The 16,017-nt window shown below is 46.6% G+C and overlaps 1 protein-coding gene across 3 annotated transcripts in view; it reads left to right on the top strand.

The window, feature by feature from the left end:
• The window catches only part of LOC138284927 (prolyl endopeptidase FAP-like), a 551,554-nt gene that overhangs the window by 79,636 nt on the left and 455,901 nt on the right, over positions 1-16,017 (top strand). The gene's annotated exons all lie outside the window — the stretch shown is intronic.

The following is a 16,017-nucleotide window of genomic DNA, read 5'->3' as shown; positions in this document are numbered from 1 at the left end:
TCTCGAACCTGTGCATCTGTTTTCTGCCGTAACCCCTTTCTGTGAATTGATTGGGAAGAAGTCATCGCTGCCGGCACAGGTGCAGATTGAGGCAATCTAAGAGGAAGGAGGTGGGGGGGGAGGTCAGGAACAAGAGGTCTGGAAATGGCCCTACAGGTCTCTGAGACATCCTTCTGTGAGGCTGGCTCCCCAAACCCTGAGTTCAACCGTGCCCTATTCCCCATAGACCTCTCCATACCATCCCTTTGCATAGCTTTGATTGACCCCCCCCGTTAGAACTCATATTAGACATCGGAATGTGCTGCTGGGGTTTCTCCTTTTCCCAAAGGATAAAGATTTTACTTTTCCCTTTCAGCTGCAAGGTTGAAGTGTCCTTATTTCGAAGAGTATTAGATTTAGTTTTTGCAAAGGCTCTTCCCTGAAGCAAACAGCCGGATCTCAACTTTTTAAAAGCCATTTTGCAGGGCAACAGCCAGTAATTTAGGCCAATACTGTTCAAATGCTACTTAGCAATTATTGAGGCTAATTGTGGTTAATAGTGGCACCAGGGGTAATAGGGCTGCAAGCACCTACACCAGAGGTGGCTGCTTTGGCAGTGGAAAATGAGGTGCTGCTAGGTCCCGCACTCTATGACTTGTTCCTTCTTAACTAGAGCTGGTACTGAGCAGAGTGCCAGACTGAGTCCTGTTAGCGTTGATGCCAAGTGTCCCTAGGATATTTCTAAACACATGACAGGGAGGGGGAGCTCACCTGGCCTGCAAGCAGCACAATGACCTAACAGAGCCGCTTCCACAGGCACAGAGCTCAACTTTGTGCAGCTGCTCTAAAGCGCTGCTCTCCCTGTTCTGGAGGCACTAAGGCAGAGGGGCAGGGGCCAATGTTTAATGTCCAAAGGCTGGAGGAGGCATGCCGGAGAGCTTAGGGGTGACCACGGCAGCCAAGCATGCAGGACAGCCACCCACCAGCTCCCCATCCCCCCAACAACAGCTTTGACACAACAGGTGAGAAAAGCTGGGGAGGAACTGACCACTTGAGGAGCTGCAGGAACACTGGGAGCTTCCCAAAACCAAATTCAGCAGTTGGGGCAGCAAATCAGCAGCAAAAAGCAGCAGAGGCCAAATGCGGGGGAAAAGGGGTGACAGCAGCCAGGGTGCCCGAATGCCAACGCCACGGCTCTGCAACAGTAAGCCCTCACGCCCTCCTCACGTCCTCCTTTCCTGCACCACTCCTTCTTCATCTGGCCCAGCAACAGAGCTCCCCAGAAGTACTCAGCACTCAGACCCGGAAGCTGAGATGCGTAGTACGCAGAGTACGCGTAGCACGTAGTCAGCCAGCAAACATAGAACATTTGAGGCATTATGTTTTATTACAAAATTTGTTTTTCGATCAGATGGTGGAGGTAGCTCTGTATCAACTATGCTTATATATACTGCTCAAAGTTGCTGTTCAGTGGTTCTCAACTCATGGTTATTGCATAAGGAATAGAAGCATCTGGGTTTAACTGCTAAATTTTCAAGCAATTTTCAAGGAGTCCAAAGAACACTAAATTCAGATTTAGGGGCATATTTATGAGAAAGTGGTGCATCAGTCCTGACGCTTCACTTCTCTTGCGTCACCCTTGCCCCACCTAAGGACACAATGTGGCACACCATGGCAGTTGTTAGGACAATAACGCCAACATTTGGCATGCCATTCTGGTGCTTTGCTGCAATAGTATCAAAAATGTTGAAGCTAGTGCAGCAAAGCACAGGGAGGCCCATTAATTAAAATGGGTGCTTCATTTTAACACATGCTCTGAGCAGACATTAAAAATAATTGAAAAAATGGTGCAGTGAAATGTTGTAAATTTCACTGCACCATTTGTTCTGGCCTTCCTGTGTCGGAACACCCCCCTTGCATACAGTATGCCTTGCACAGGCATAATGTGGCGCAAGGGTTTACAAAGTGGTACAATGCAAGCATTGCGCCACTTTGTAAATAGGGCAAAGGGGAAGGCCTCCTTAATACCACCTTAGTGTAAAAAAAAAAAATACGCTACGCAGCACAAGGTAGTACTAGGGTTTCGTAACAATGCCCCTAAGTGCCTTATTTCAAGAAGCAAGGGCAACTGAAAAAGAAAAGAAAAGCAGAAAGCAGATAAAGAAGCAGGTGGTTTTAAGATGAAAAGGATAGCCACTGGATGGTCAAGAAGACTTACTTCTCAGGCAAGACTTGCAAATGTGTTAGGTGAGATCAAGTGGGAAGCAATCATTTATAAGTCTAAATGTAGCCAAATATGTAGGGGCTTGAAGGAAAGAAAAATGGAAGTGCCAAAAAGCATCTGTAAAAGAGAAACAGCTAGGACAAAGTGCTACTGCTTTTGACTCTGGTTTGCAGGTTTTCTTTCATTTTGTCGCTGCTGGTTTTGACTTGGAACTGAACTTGGAAATTTTGAACTGGCAAGGAAAATAATACACTATTAAAATGAGGTATCTTGCATAGGTCTGTGTATAATGAGATTAGCCCACATACCTGAGAGACCTTGATGGATGGAATTACCCAGGGAAGATGCTTATTTTTCACCCTATGAAAAGAAGACTACCCTTAAAAGCTTAGGAATGTGATGAGGGTTTCAACATTAATACAAAAGCTTATTCTTGAAAAGGAGAGAGACCCATGGAAAAACAGGAGCTAGGGGCTGCTTTGTGCAAGCATTCCACTGGGAAACAGGTGTACGGCTTGCGCTGGGCTGGAAAAAAACGTGAAGGGATTCAGGTGCCCATTGATTAAAAAAAAGAGTTTGTACCCCCTCTTAAGAGATGTACAATTAGTTGTGCTCCCACTATAGATACATCTGAATATTTATTATTTTGTTTACGCTGATGTCACTCATAGTATGAAATAATTTATCTTTGGGACCGTACACAAGTAGTGATCACAAGTAGTTATGCCTCATATTCTTTGAAAGCAAGAAAGAGAAAGAAGCCTTTGAGTACTGCACTTTGGAAAACAGTACAGAGAAAAACAAGGGACAAAGATGATTGTGACAGTTTTACTGCTATTCTATGGTTAAAACTGACATAATGTATGCCACAATTAAAATTCACCTGTGCCTAGGAATTAAGGGTCAGAAGTTCTAACCGTCAGGCTACAAATACTAGGTGCAAAATGTAGAAAGCTGGCTCTTTATTTAGTGGACCAAAATAAGGTACACTGTGCAAAGAGTCCAAGCAAACCCCATAGGTATCACAGAGGCACAAATAACATGCCAAATGTCCTCTTTTGTGGTAGTGTCGGCAAGCAGTTAGGCATATCAGAGGGTAGTGCTAAGCATCTAAGGCACACACATAGGCAGTAAGTGAGACACATATTTATAAAAATAACACATACTTTTATATAGATGTAGGTACAAGATCACTAAAATCAGGTGAATACTTTTCAAGTTCCGCATTTTTAGAGTTTGCAGAAGTTGACAGTGTATTTCTCAGGTGTGGCAATGTTATTATATGGAGGAAGAACAAACACTGCATACAGGTGTAGTAGTGCGTCTTACAGGGACAATCTCCTGGACTTAAGGTAAGTGTAGGGAGCTGGGTTATGGTTGCAGTACCCCTGAATTTCTGCTTGTTTTTGGATGCAACTTCAACTGAAGTGCACTGGGTTCCTGCTAACTAGGTCCCCAGTGTCAGTATTCTGTCCCTAAAACAAGCCACCTGGTCACTTGATCGCCAAGTGACCCTTCACTTCAGCCACCTATAAGTGCCTAGTAAATGGTACCCCTGGTACCTAGGGCATGGATAATGAAGAGTGCACCTCAGAGTTGCAGCACAATTTGTTCAACTCTGAGGGACCCATCACCAACTTTATGCAGACTACCATTGCAGGCTGTGTCACAAGGTGCTCCCAAAATTGAAAATACAACATGGCACACAGCCCGTGTAACATGTCCACTAATGCTGCATGCATATACGTAAATCACCCCTCTAGCAGGCTTTACAGCCTTAAGGCAGGGTGTAATAAAGTACATGTGAGAGCACATGTGCATGAATAAATATGCCCCTACTATGTGTTTGTTGATTTGTAGATATAGTAAGTGTACAGGGAAACCATTTCAAATACATGTGCTGGACACTGGTCGTTGCAAGTTCCCCAGCTACATGATGACTTCTCTGAATACTGGAATGTTTGGTATCAAACATCTCAGAATAAAAATCCCTCTGTTGGACTTTTTTGCTTATGCAGGTTCATCCCCAATCTTTTTGCCACCTGCCTCCTATTTGTTTATGACCTGTTGCTATTGGCTTTTGAACTCTTAGCACTTTACCACTGCTAACCAGTGCTAAAGTGCATATGCTCTCTGTGTAAATTGTATGTAATTGGTTTATCCATGATTGGCATATTTGATTTACTAGTAAGTCCCTAGTATAGTGCACTAGAGGTGCCACTGCCTGTAAATCAAATGCTACTAGTGGGCCTGCAGCACTGGTTGTGCCACCCACATAAGTAGCTCTGTAATCATGTCTCAGACCTGCCACTTCAGTGTCTATGTGTGCAGTTTTAACTGTAAATTCGACTTGGCAAGTGTACCCACTTGCCAGGCCTAAACCTTCCCTTTTCTTACATGTATGGCACCCCTAAGGTAGGCCCTAGGTAGCTCCAAGGGCAGGGTACAGTGTATGGATAAGGTAGGACATATAGTGATGTGTTCTATATGTCCTGACAGTGAAATATTGCTAAATTAGTTTTTCACTGTTGCAAGGCCTGTCCCTCTCATAGGTTACCATGGGGGCTACCTTTAAATCTAATTAAAGTGTAGATTCCCTTTGGGAGCGGATGGACATGTGGAGTTTGGGGCCTCTGAGCTCACAATTTAAAAATACATCGTTTAGTAAAGGTGATTTTAAGATTGTGTGTTTGAAAATGTCACTTTTAGAAAGTGAGCATTTTCTTGCTTACACCATTTCTGTGACTCTGCCTGTTTGCGGATTCCCTGTCTGGGTCAAGTTGACAGTTGGGCTGGTTGCACCTCACATTAGACAGCGACACAAAGGGAGCTGGGGTGTAGTCTGCATTTCCTGATGAGCCATCTGTGCTAGTCGGAGTGGTCACTTACACCTGAAAGGGCTGTGTCTGTCCTCACACAATGCAGTCTCCGACCCCCTGGTGAGTTTCTGGGGCATAGCCTGGGCAAGCCAGGATTTCACATTCAAAAGAGACTTTACTTTGTAGCAGGCCTACTTCAAAGGAGAAATTGGGTATAAGAAGGGACCCAAAACCACAGACTTTAGAACATTTCTGGAAACAAGAGGAACCTCTGCCTGGAGAAGAGCTGAAGAGCTGAGGAGAAATGCTGCCCTACCTGTGACTGTGCTTTGTGGAGCTATCCTGCAGTTGCTGCTTCTGCCAGAGTAAGAGGGCAAAGACTGGACTTTGTGTGCCTTCCATCTTGTGAAGAAATCTCCAAGGGTTTGATTTTGAGCTTGCCTCCTGTTGTTTGAAGTCTCAGGGACAGCAAAGACTTCTCTCTGCCAGCACCTGGAGTCTCTGGAGAGACTCCTGCTCTGACAAGTGGTGCCCTATCCAGTCCCTGAGCCCTTGAAAGGAAAGCTGGTGGAAATCAAAGGAAATCGACTTCGGACAACTTCGGACCGACGCCGCTGCTGAATCCGGTGACGCCGCCTGCAACCGACTCCGTGATCTTCGCTGGAACGAGACGACCTTTGCAGGTCCGACGCCGCTGTAGCCCCGTGACCGACGCCGCTCGAAGTGCGCGGATTCAATGTTTCACACGGATGCCGCGATCCCCGACTCCGTGTCTGGCGCCCCTGGTGTTGGCTTGTTGGGAACGACTCTGTCACAATGACGTGTTAACACCTCATCGAAGCATTTTGTGTTTCTAAGCGCTATTTTTGAGTTTAATCTTTAAAAATTCATAGCTTGACTTGTGTATGTCGGATTTTTGTCTTTTGTCGTTTTGGTCTTGTTTTGTTTAGATAAATATTTCCTATTTTTCTAAACTGGTGTTGTGTCATTTTGTAGTGTTTTCATTAAGTTACTGTGTGTGTTGGTACAAATACTTTACACCTAGCACTCTGAAGTTAAGCCTAATGCCCTGCCAAGCTACCAAGGGGTTAAGCAGGGGTTAGCTGAGGGTGATTCTCTTTTACCCTGGCTAGAGTGAGGGCCCTTGCTTGAACAGAGGATAACCTGACTGTCAACCAAAGACTCCATTTCTAACACCCTCACTGACCCCAGTGATGGATTTATTAAAAAATGCACACAGAGGACACCTTGGAGGTGTCACTTGAAAACCTACCAGCTCCCATTATGTTGACCGACTGGTTCTGACCAGTTCAACAACCACAGATGCGTCTCTGGCCCCCTAAGGTGAGAGCCAGTGCTCTTAAGGGCCTGAGTCAAAAGCCTTCACTGGGCAGAGGCAGGACCTCCTCTCCCAGACATTCCATGGCAGGGAGCTTCAAAGGCCTTGCCGCCTTTGCAATGTGATCCAGGTCTCTCCAGATGGTGGAAGTGACCAACCCCCATGTCCTGACCCCACTTTTGGTGGCAGCACAGGTGGTAAAATGTGTTAATTTAGGAGGAGTACACACTTCTTGCCAGTCCCACCCCTAAGGTAGATGAGCTGATGTGAATGCTACTTTTTAAATTCCTCCATCTTTTTTGCAAGGAATTAGGCCACTAGGGTTCAGGTTATAAAAAGGGTGTCGCCACACTAAAGGTGATCAGCCCATTGGCTACTACCAAGCACTCCCTCTAACACCCCTAAATTGAGTATTAGGTTGCGCCGCTGAAACCAAAACTCAGATTTCGACAACCTAAGAAAATCCGGACAAAGAAGAGTTGCATTCGCAGAAGAGGAAAAGAAGAAGCCGCTGACCTGAACCCTGCCCCTCTGGCCTGCCTACTGACCTCGAAGAATCCTCCATAAAAAGCCAACTCGTCCCGCCTTCAGTAAAGACTTAAGTCTCCCTTGGGCAGCAGACTTGCCCTGCAAGAAGAAGACTCCAAAGAAAAGACGCTGCTGGACCCTGGAAATTCAACACCAGAAGTGACCACTGCACCCAACGTCCATGACCTGAGGTGAAGCTAACCTGACAAGACCATGCCGACTCACCTGAATTCCATGTTCCGCGGGAGCGAAGAGACCAAAACCCTCAGCCCTAAACACTATTCTCTCATATCTGAAATGAACAGGGAACTAGCAAATAGCCTCTGGGGGAGAGGGATAGGGAACAGGGATTTGGGAAGGTAAGAGAAACAAAACACTCGTTCACAAAGGAGTGTCACTGTTGTTCTAAGAAAGTTGCCTCAGGGCTTGGTACAGGAATTCTAAGACCAAAAACAAATAAAAAACAAAATAACTACAAATATCACAGAGTCATTCAGCAAAATAACAATAATTATTATCATTTGATTGGACAATCACAGAATCTTTAATCAAAGTCACAATAATTATTAGCGTTCGATTGCTCAACTACTAAGCACGCTTATGTAACTCACAACAAAATCGTTATAAAATCAAACTTATGAATTATTCTTTTTCACACAATAGCATCGCTCCAAAACAATTAGAATAAATGTTTAAGTTTGCATAGATATCGAGAGATGCTTTCAGGAGTTCACAACTCTTAACTTCAATGCTGCTTTTAAAAATACTTCTCAAGCTGTCTTTGGAAAATAGATTTGTATCATTGGTTTCTCAGCATCGACGGATGTCTTTCATAATGCACCAAAAGGTCACTAACCTCAAGAAGGCTGAAAACAGGGAGACAAGAGGGGAATAACTCATGAACCGACTTCACCTGGAATGTTTTGATTATTTGAGGAAGATGGTATAGTGCTTGTAAATTCTCCAGTAGCTACAAAAGTATTCCACTCCAGAGAGGGAAGCTCCGATGAAGCCTCACACTGAAAAGACGACTCCTGAAAGAATCATAAAACTCCAGCTGAACCGGGAACACCTGCGAGCCAAGGAAGACTTGAAGCCAAGCACAGGAAACACCTGGGCAGTTCTATTTATAGACTGGTGATGAGTCATCAGACACATGCTGGTGATGAGTCATCAATCACTTCTGCTATGCAGTGCCACGGATATCAGGCTGCTCATACACACACACACACGTACGCACTCTCTCCTAGCACCCTAATGCGGTGCACAAATATCTGGCCAGTTGACGTTACTGTGTTTGCAGGAACCGGGGCCCCAAACCACCCACCAACCAGTTCCTGCTACCCTGTCCCCCATGAGCTGCAGATCAAGCAGCCTTTCCCCTGATACTAGGCCACTTGCGGCCAAAGTCACACTTCTCAGGATCCCAGGGACAAGGTGGGGGGGGGAAGACAGATAGAATGGCTGATCAGGCAACAGTTAACATATAGAGGTTTGGGCACCAAACAGAAAGTTCGCTCAGAGGTCTGCAAAGCACATGGGGACAGATGCTGGGGCCACACACTAATCACTGCAGCATCCAGCCAGGCACTCCAATACCCAAATAGTAACCAAATCCGCACTTCCCAGGCAGGAGGCTCACGTCTAGGGCGTGATGACTCAAGCCGCCCTGACAATTTTGGTTGTACACAAAGAGTTACCATTTCTGTATTTCTGGGGAAAGAGGCACAATGTCTGGTGAGCGATGACTTAAGTCGGACGAGGTGATTCAGATCCCACACATAAAGTGCCCAATGGTGTGCCTCCCTGGAATGAGGCACAATATCTGGGGAGCATTGACTTGAGTTGCCCCAGACAGTTCAATCACACACAAAAGGAGTTCAAATGCAGTTCCTCCCCAAAATGAGGCACTAGTCGGGTGCGCTATGAGATGAGTCGCACCAGACAATTCCAGACAATCACACAAGGAACTCCGATGCTGTACCTCCCTGGAATGAGACACAAGACCTGATGCTCCATGACTTGAGTCACACCAGACAATTTGGTCACACACAAAAACGCAAGTTAAGTGGTGCCACACTAGGTAGAATGCAGCACTGCTCTGGATGCACCCCCACCTCCGAGGGTCACAACCTATGAAACGGGCACTCAACAAAAACGGGCCACGCAGGGCCGGCAACCAATGGACCCACAACAAACAAGACATTGATGCGTGCAGTGGCCCTGCGATGAAGGGCCACACTCCATAAGTGCGGGCAGTAAATTGAAGGCTCTGCACCAGGCAATTCCGGTCTCCAGGCACAATGCTTATTCTACGCTCACACCGCTGTTACCAGGTGGAGTCCAGCAGATGAGGTAGGCGCGTATGAGGGCACTGCTCTCCAGATGACACCAGTAAACAGTGTAGGTCCTTCACAGGAGGTCTTTGATGTCCCTGAGACCTCCAGACAAACAGGGGACAAGCCAACAAGTCATTGGAGAGCACACTCCAGAGTCTTCAGTCACATGCTAGTGATGAGTCATCAAACACTTCTGCTATGCAGTGACATGGATATCAGGCTGCTCATACACACACACACACACATGTACGCACTCTCTCCTAGCACCCTAATGCGGTGCACAAATATCTGGCCAGTTGACGTTACTGTGTTTGCAGGAACCGGGGCCCCAAACCACCCACCAACCAGTTCCTGCTACCCTGTCCCTCATGAGCTGCAGATCAAGCAGCGTTTCCCCTGATACTAGGCCACTTGCGGCCAAAGTCACACTTCTCAGGATCCCAGGGACAAGGTGGGGGGGGGAGACAGATAGAATGGCTGATCAGGCAACAGTTAACATATAGAGGTTTGGGCACCACACAGAAAGTTCGCTCAGAGGTCTGCAAAGCACGTGGGGACAGATGCTGGGGCCACACACTAATCACTGCAGCATCCAGCCAGGCACTCCATTACCCAAATAGTAACCAAATCCGCACTTCCCAGGCAGGAGGCTCACGTCTAGGGCGTGATGACTCAAGCCGCCCTGACAATTTTGGTTGTACACAAAGAGTTACCATTTCTGTATTTCTGGGGAAAGAGGCACAATGTCTGGTGAGCGATGACTTAAGTCGGACCAGGTGATTCAGATCCCACACATAAAGTGCCCAATGGTGTGCCTCCCTGGAATGAGGCACAATATCTGGGGAGCGATGACTTGAGTTGCCCCAGACAGTTCAATCACACACAAAAGGAGTTCAAATGCAGTTCTTCCCCAAAATGAGGCACTAGTCGGGTGCGCTATGAGATGAGTCGCACCAGACAATTCCAGACAATCCCACAAGGAACTCCGATGCTGTACCTCCCTGGAATGAGACACAAGACCTGATGCGCCATGACTTGAGTCACACCAGACAATTTGGTCACACACAAAAACGCAAGTTAAGTGGTGCCACACTAGGTAGAATGCAGCACTGCTCTGGATGCACCCCCACCTCCGAGGGTCACAACCTATGAAACGGGCACTCAACAAAAACGGGCCACGCAGGGCCGGCAACCAATGGACCCACAACAAACAAGACATTGATGCATGCAGTGGCCCTGCGATGAAGGGCCACACTCCATAAGTGCGGGCAGTAAATTGAAGGCTCTGCACCAGGCAATTCCGGTCTCCAGGCACAATGCTTATTCTACGCTTACACCGCTGTTACCAGGTGGAGTCCAGCAGATGAAGTAGGCGCGTATGAGGGCACTGCTCTCCAGATGACACCAGTAAACAGTGTAGGTCCCTCACAGGAGGTCTTTGATGTCCCTGAGACCTCCAGACAAACAGGGGACAAGCCAACAAGTCATTGGAGAGCACACTCCAGAGTCTTCAGTCACATGCTAGTGATGAGTCATCAAACACTTCTGCTATGCAGTGACATGGATATCAGGCTGCTCATACACACACACACACACACACGTACGCACTCCCTCCTAGCACCCTAATGCGGTGCACAAATATCTGGCCAGTTGACGTTACTGTGTTTGCAGGAACCGGGGCCCCAAACCACCCACCAACCAGTTCCTGCTACCCTGTCCCCCATGAGCTGCAGATCAAGCAGCGTTTCCCCTGATACTAGGCCACTTGCGGCCAAAGTCACACTTCTCAGGATCCCAGGGACAAGGTGGGGGGGTGAGACAGATAGAATGGCTGATCAGGCAACAGTTAACATATAGAGGTTTGGGCACCAAACAGAAAGTTCGCTCAGAGGTCTGCAAAGCACGTGGGGACAGATGCTGGGGCCACACACTAATCACTGCAGCATCCAGCCAGGCACTCCATTACCCAAATAGTAACCAAATCCGCACTTCCCAGGCAGGAGGCTCACGTCTAGGGCGTGATGACTCAAGCCACCCTGACAATTTTGGTTGTACACAAAGAGTTACCATTTCTGTATTTCTGGGGAAAGAGGCACAATGTCTGGTGAGCGATGACTTAAGTCGGACCAGGTGATTCAGATCCCACACATAAAGTGCCCAATGGTGTGCCTCCCTGGAATGAGGCACAATATCTGGGGAGCGATGACTTGAGTTGCCCCAGACAGTTCAATCACACACAAAAGGAGTTCAAATGCAGTTATTCCCCAAAATGAGGCACTAGTCGGGTGCGCTATGAGATGAGTCGCACCAGACAATTCCAGACAATCACACAAGGAACTCCGATGCTGTACCTCCCTGGAATGAGACACAAGACCTGATGCGCCATGACTTGAGTCACACCAGACAATTTGGTCACACACAAAAACGCAAGTTAAGTGGTGCCACACTAGGTAGAATGCAGCACTGCTCTGGATGCACCCCCACCTCCGAGGGTCACAACCTATGAAACGGGCACTCAACAAAAACGGGCCACGCAGGGCCGGCAACCAATGGACCCACAACAAACAAGACATTGATGCGTGCAGTGGCCCTGCGATGAAGGGCCACACTCCATAAGTGCGGGCAGTAAATTGAAGGCTCTGCACCAGGCAATTCCGGTCTCCAGGCACAATGCTTATTCTACGCTTACACCGCTGTTACCAGGTGGAGTCCAGCAGATGAAGTAGGCGCGTATGAGGGCACTGCTCTCCAGATGACACCAGTAAACAGTGTAGGTCCCTCACAGGAGGTCTTTGATGTCCCTGAGACCTCCAGACAAACAGGGGACAAGCCAACAAGTCATTGGAGAGCGCACTCCAGAGTTCCACACAGCAGCAGGCTGTCTACCCAGGCCAGACTTGATGCAGTAAGGGTGCACAGATCCCTTCCAAGGACAGTAAATACTTCAGTGCACAACTGATTCCTCTGGCAGTGTGCAGCACGTGGTTTAGCCGTACTGGTCCCAAATCCCTGCTAGTGCATCTCTAAGTTGCTGAAGTGTGGTACTCGTAGTTATACTCAAGTGTGCTTTTGAAGTTGGGGGTGGTTCATAGGGGTCTTCTTTGAACCACAGATGTTTCCCCTAGATTTCAGTCCTGTCTGCAATGGAGCTGTGGAATGCAGATGTTTACCTTTAGTGGTGCCGTGATCTGGATCCGAGATGCCAAGTGTCAAAACCTCTCCCTCCAGTCTATCCAGCCAGGCCTTTAAATGGCAGTGGTCTATCTTTCCAGTTGCCTACGTTTTATAGTTGCTGCTGGGGAATGAAGCTGAATTACAAGACACACAAAAAATAGGTTTTATAACACAGAAATGCGACATTTCTAGGGTATTATTGAAAAAAAACACCTTTACCATGAGAAGGGGTCTGTCATTGTGAATCCAATGATTGTAAACATCATGGGGTTGCTCCACTGCAATTCACTATTGCAGCCAGAATTAATTCTAGACTTCCCTCCCATTTAAAACTATGGGCAGTACTGCTCTAATGGTAAGTGAGAACACATATGGGTATTCTGCACTCCCTGGGCACCTGCCCTGGCACATGTACAAGTGTGCAGGGGCAAGCTGAACACAAGTTTAGGATCACCAAAAAGGTGTAAATGTGTCCATGGAGGCCTAAGGCAGGCTAAATATATTTAAACCAATGTGCATATGTGCACACCCTGGCAAGTTGTGCCAGGCTTAGTATAAATGAAAACACCATTGTGCAAATGGGTAAATAATGGGAAGTGCCGCTTCTTGGTGGATGTAGGAAGGCAGTGTGCACTTTCACACTGTAGTTTATGGCGGTAAAGTGTTCAGGGCCTGTAGGCTACTCACAGAGAATCAGCAAAACCTAGAAAAAACAAACAAGTTTCAGGAACTACTGCAGCAGCTTGTAAAGTCTAACACTATTGCATTGCCAGTAATTATCATTATCAATAAAGCATGACAGTGAATAACGTGCGTCAGAATCTTGTTTTTACTTTTACACTGCTGCAGCTTTATGACCAACTAACAGGAGTCTCCAATAATCCAGAGCCCATACAAAAGAACAGGCTCTAAGGACACCTTGAACTAGACAAAACCTTTCACAGGGAAATACATGGAACTCCCTGAGACGTAGGGCAACTTTGGCGGCAACATTACTGGGGACCTGCAGCACTCCCTGCAGAGTGCCAAACACACTCCAAGATTGTTATTGGTGCCAAAGACCTTCTTGGGGTATCACAAAAAATAAATCAGTATTGTAAATTAAGAGCCCTATCAGAGGCTTATAGGGCACTCCTTCGGCAAAGCAGTAAATATTTAATAAGCGGCTTTCTATTCTTTCAGAAATGCTTTTTTCTTTTTTTCTTTTTTTATATCAATGTGGCCTTGTACCACTCTGTCTTTGATTGAGGGTATCACTGTCATAAAAGAGGCACCCACATGCCTTCTTTATTGTACTGAGGGCAGTGGGGAGGAGCCACTATATCACAGCATTCCCTGCTGGTTCCTTCAAGCCCAGATGTTTTTATCAGGCCATCACAGGTGTCAATAGCTCTCTTATTACCCTGACTACTTGATGTGTGGGCAGGAACCACTGACCGGAAGGTGCCCTCCTCCAGACACAGAAACAGAAAAGCAAGAGAAGCACTTGTCTCCAGTCACAGGGTTGTGGCCTGCCACAAGGTGACTGTTCCTTGGTGCCTGGCGAGATGGGGTCACCCACCTAAGGATGACTCAGGGAAGGAGTACCACATATGCTTCCTCCTCAGCAAATTTAATAAATTATGCTCTATTGACCACCAAGGGCTTGTCCCTCTCCATGGGAATTTCAAGTATTCAGCAGCAGAGTGACAGAGACAACATGCTTCAGATCCTTCTTTTCTGGCCTGTAGGGCCAAGTTGCACGATTTTGAGCTTGTTTTGCCCATGGTGGCCAGGTTTAGCCCCAGGAACATTTTCTTTGGCCTCCTGGCCTCTTTATTTTATTTCAATCAGGCCTTCATTCTTTATCTCTTGGGGTTTGGACTTGCCAGGGCAGATGTATTGTGAAGAGTTAACCAGCAGATGCAGAATTCCTGCCCACTCTTTCTTGTCCTGGGAACTTGGCCAAACACTGCGAAAGTCTCTAGGCAAGCTTTTGGTCCTCCTGCTGACCTGCAGAGTAATTAACTTTGTCCTGTTGGGGAGGAAAGGGCCTGGAATATGATTATGGCTGAGTCAGGGAAATATTACAATTCCTGACATGCATAAGGAGTCAAGTCACCACAAAAGGGACAGTGGATCTACAGCTGGTGTACATGTTTATCTTTAAATTGATGCCAGACTAGTATCTCTAGGCCTAACTGTGGTCTTAGTGTGGTAGCTCAGATTTAATGCATAAAATATAATGCAGTGAGCATACAACCTTTTCATTAGGCACTACAGACCTACCCTATGAATGCCGACCCACATTTTAAGGTCTGCACAAAATAAGCACCAATACTGGAAGGCTATCTGTATGCAAATACTGGTCTGAGTTAGGCTGTAGTCTTACACACAGCCGAAACATGTGTGCAGTGATGTGCGCTCAAATGTTTGTGTTTAACCATCCCAGAACCTCTGAGCCTAGCTGTGCAGTAATGACCTTAGCTTAAAAGTAAGACACTGCTGGGTTGGGCTCAATCCATTTCCACAGAATTTACTGAGAGTGAGACTTGGGTGGTGAGACGCACTCACAGCAAAAGTCCAAAACTGGGAAGTCAAAAAGTAAAAAATCCAGTGGGATTAAATGGGAGGAATCTATTTCCTACACTCTTGACAAAAATGTGTGCCAGCACAACGTAAAAGTGAGCCTGTATCAGTATGCCAATCTGGACCTCTCAGCCATTGCTATTGTTGTACCAGATTTTGGATAGTAGGCCCCAAGCATTACATGCTGCCCTCCAGCACCCCCTGCCCATCTCTTTCCCCTCAAAGCTCCCAGTAAAAGTTCCACTGCTGATCTTGTTGTACGTCAAACACTGGGTAGAATATGCTGTACATTATTCACCAGAGGCCCAAGGCGTATGATCAGTCCCCTCTGCAATCTATATTTGAAACATTTACTCTTGCATCAAAGTTTCAGCCTTAAAAATAGATAGTTTACGAGTTTTCAGTGTGGACGATTTACATATTTTCTTTCAAGCACCATCATTGTATGAGCAGGTATGCAGGACCATAATCCGTTATTGGATGGTGTTCTGCAGCCACCCACCGTTGCTGAATTACACAGGGGCAGTCCAGCAGGTTGCTACTAGGTGGGATTCTGCAGTATCATTGGATTACAAAGGTTAGTGCCACAGGTACTAACTGGGTGGAGTTCTGTTTGGAAAACCTAGTGAATTTCAGGGGTGCAGTAACAATATCTTGCTACTAGTTAGCTTTCTGTAGGCTAGCTCCATTTAAAGATTATGATACAGTAATAAGGCTTTATTGGCACAAAGCTCTTGTAGGTCATGACAGTGTTTCACCTTGTAGATCTCCAAGATCTCATGGGTGCCTTATACGGCTGGGAATTCGGTTTCACTTGCAAGATGTGTCATTTTTGTTCTTTAACACACCTTTATACTAATTTCTGAATTACTTAGACTGTGTTAATGTTGGTGCATTTTTGCACAGACATTTTCACATCCCACCAGTTTCAAAAACTTCACTTGAACCAAATGGGTAGCATAGCAAAACACACATTGCCGAAGCAAGTCGAGCAAAATATCTAACCTGGACTTGTTGGTACAAATTTGCACCAACACCACCAGTGCG

This window comes from Pleurodeles waltl, chromosome 3_1 (genome assembly GCF_031143425.1).
Source record: "Pleurodeles waltl isolate 20211129_DDA chromosome 3_1, aPleWal1.hap1.20221129, whole genome shotgun sequence".
Lineage (NCBI taxonomy): Eukaryota > Metazoa > Chordata > Amphibia > Caudata > Salamandridae > Pleurodeles > Pleurodeles waltl.
This window is presented reverse-complemented; position numbering and strand designations above follow the sequence as displayed.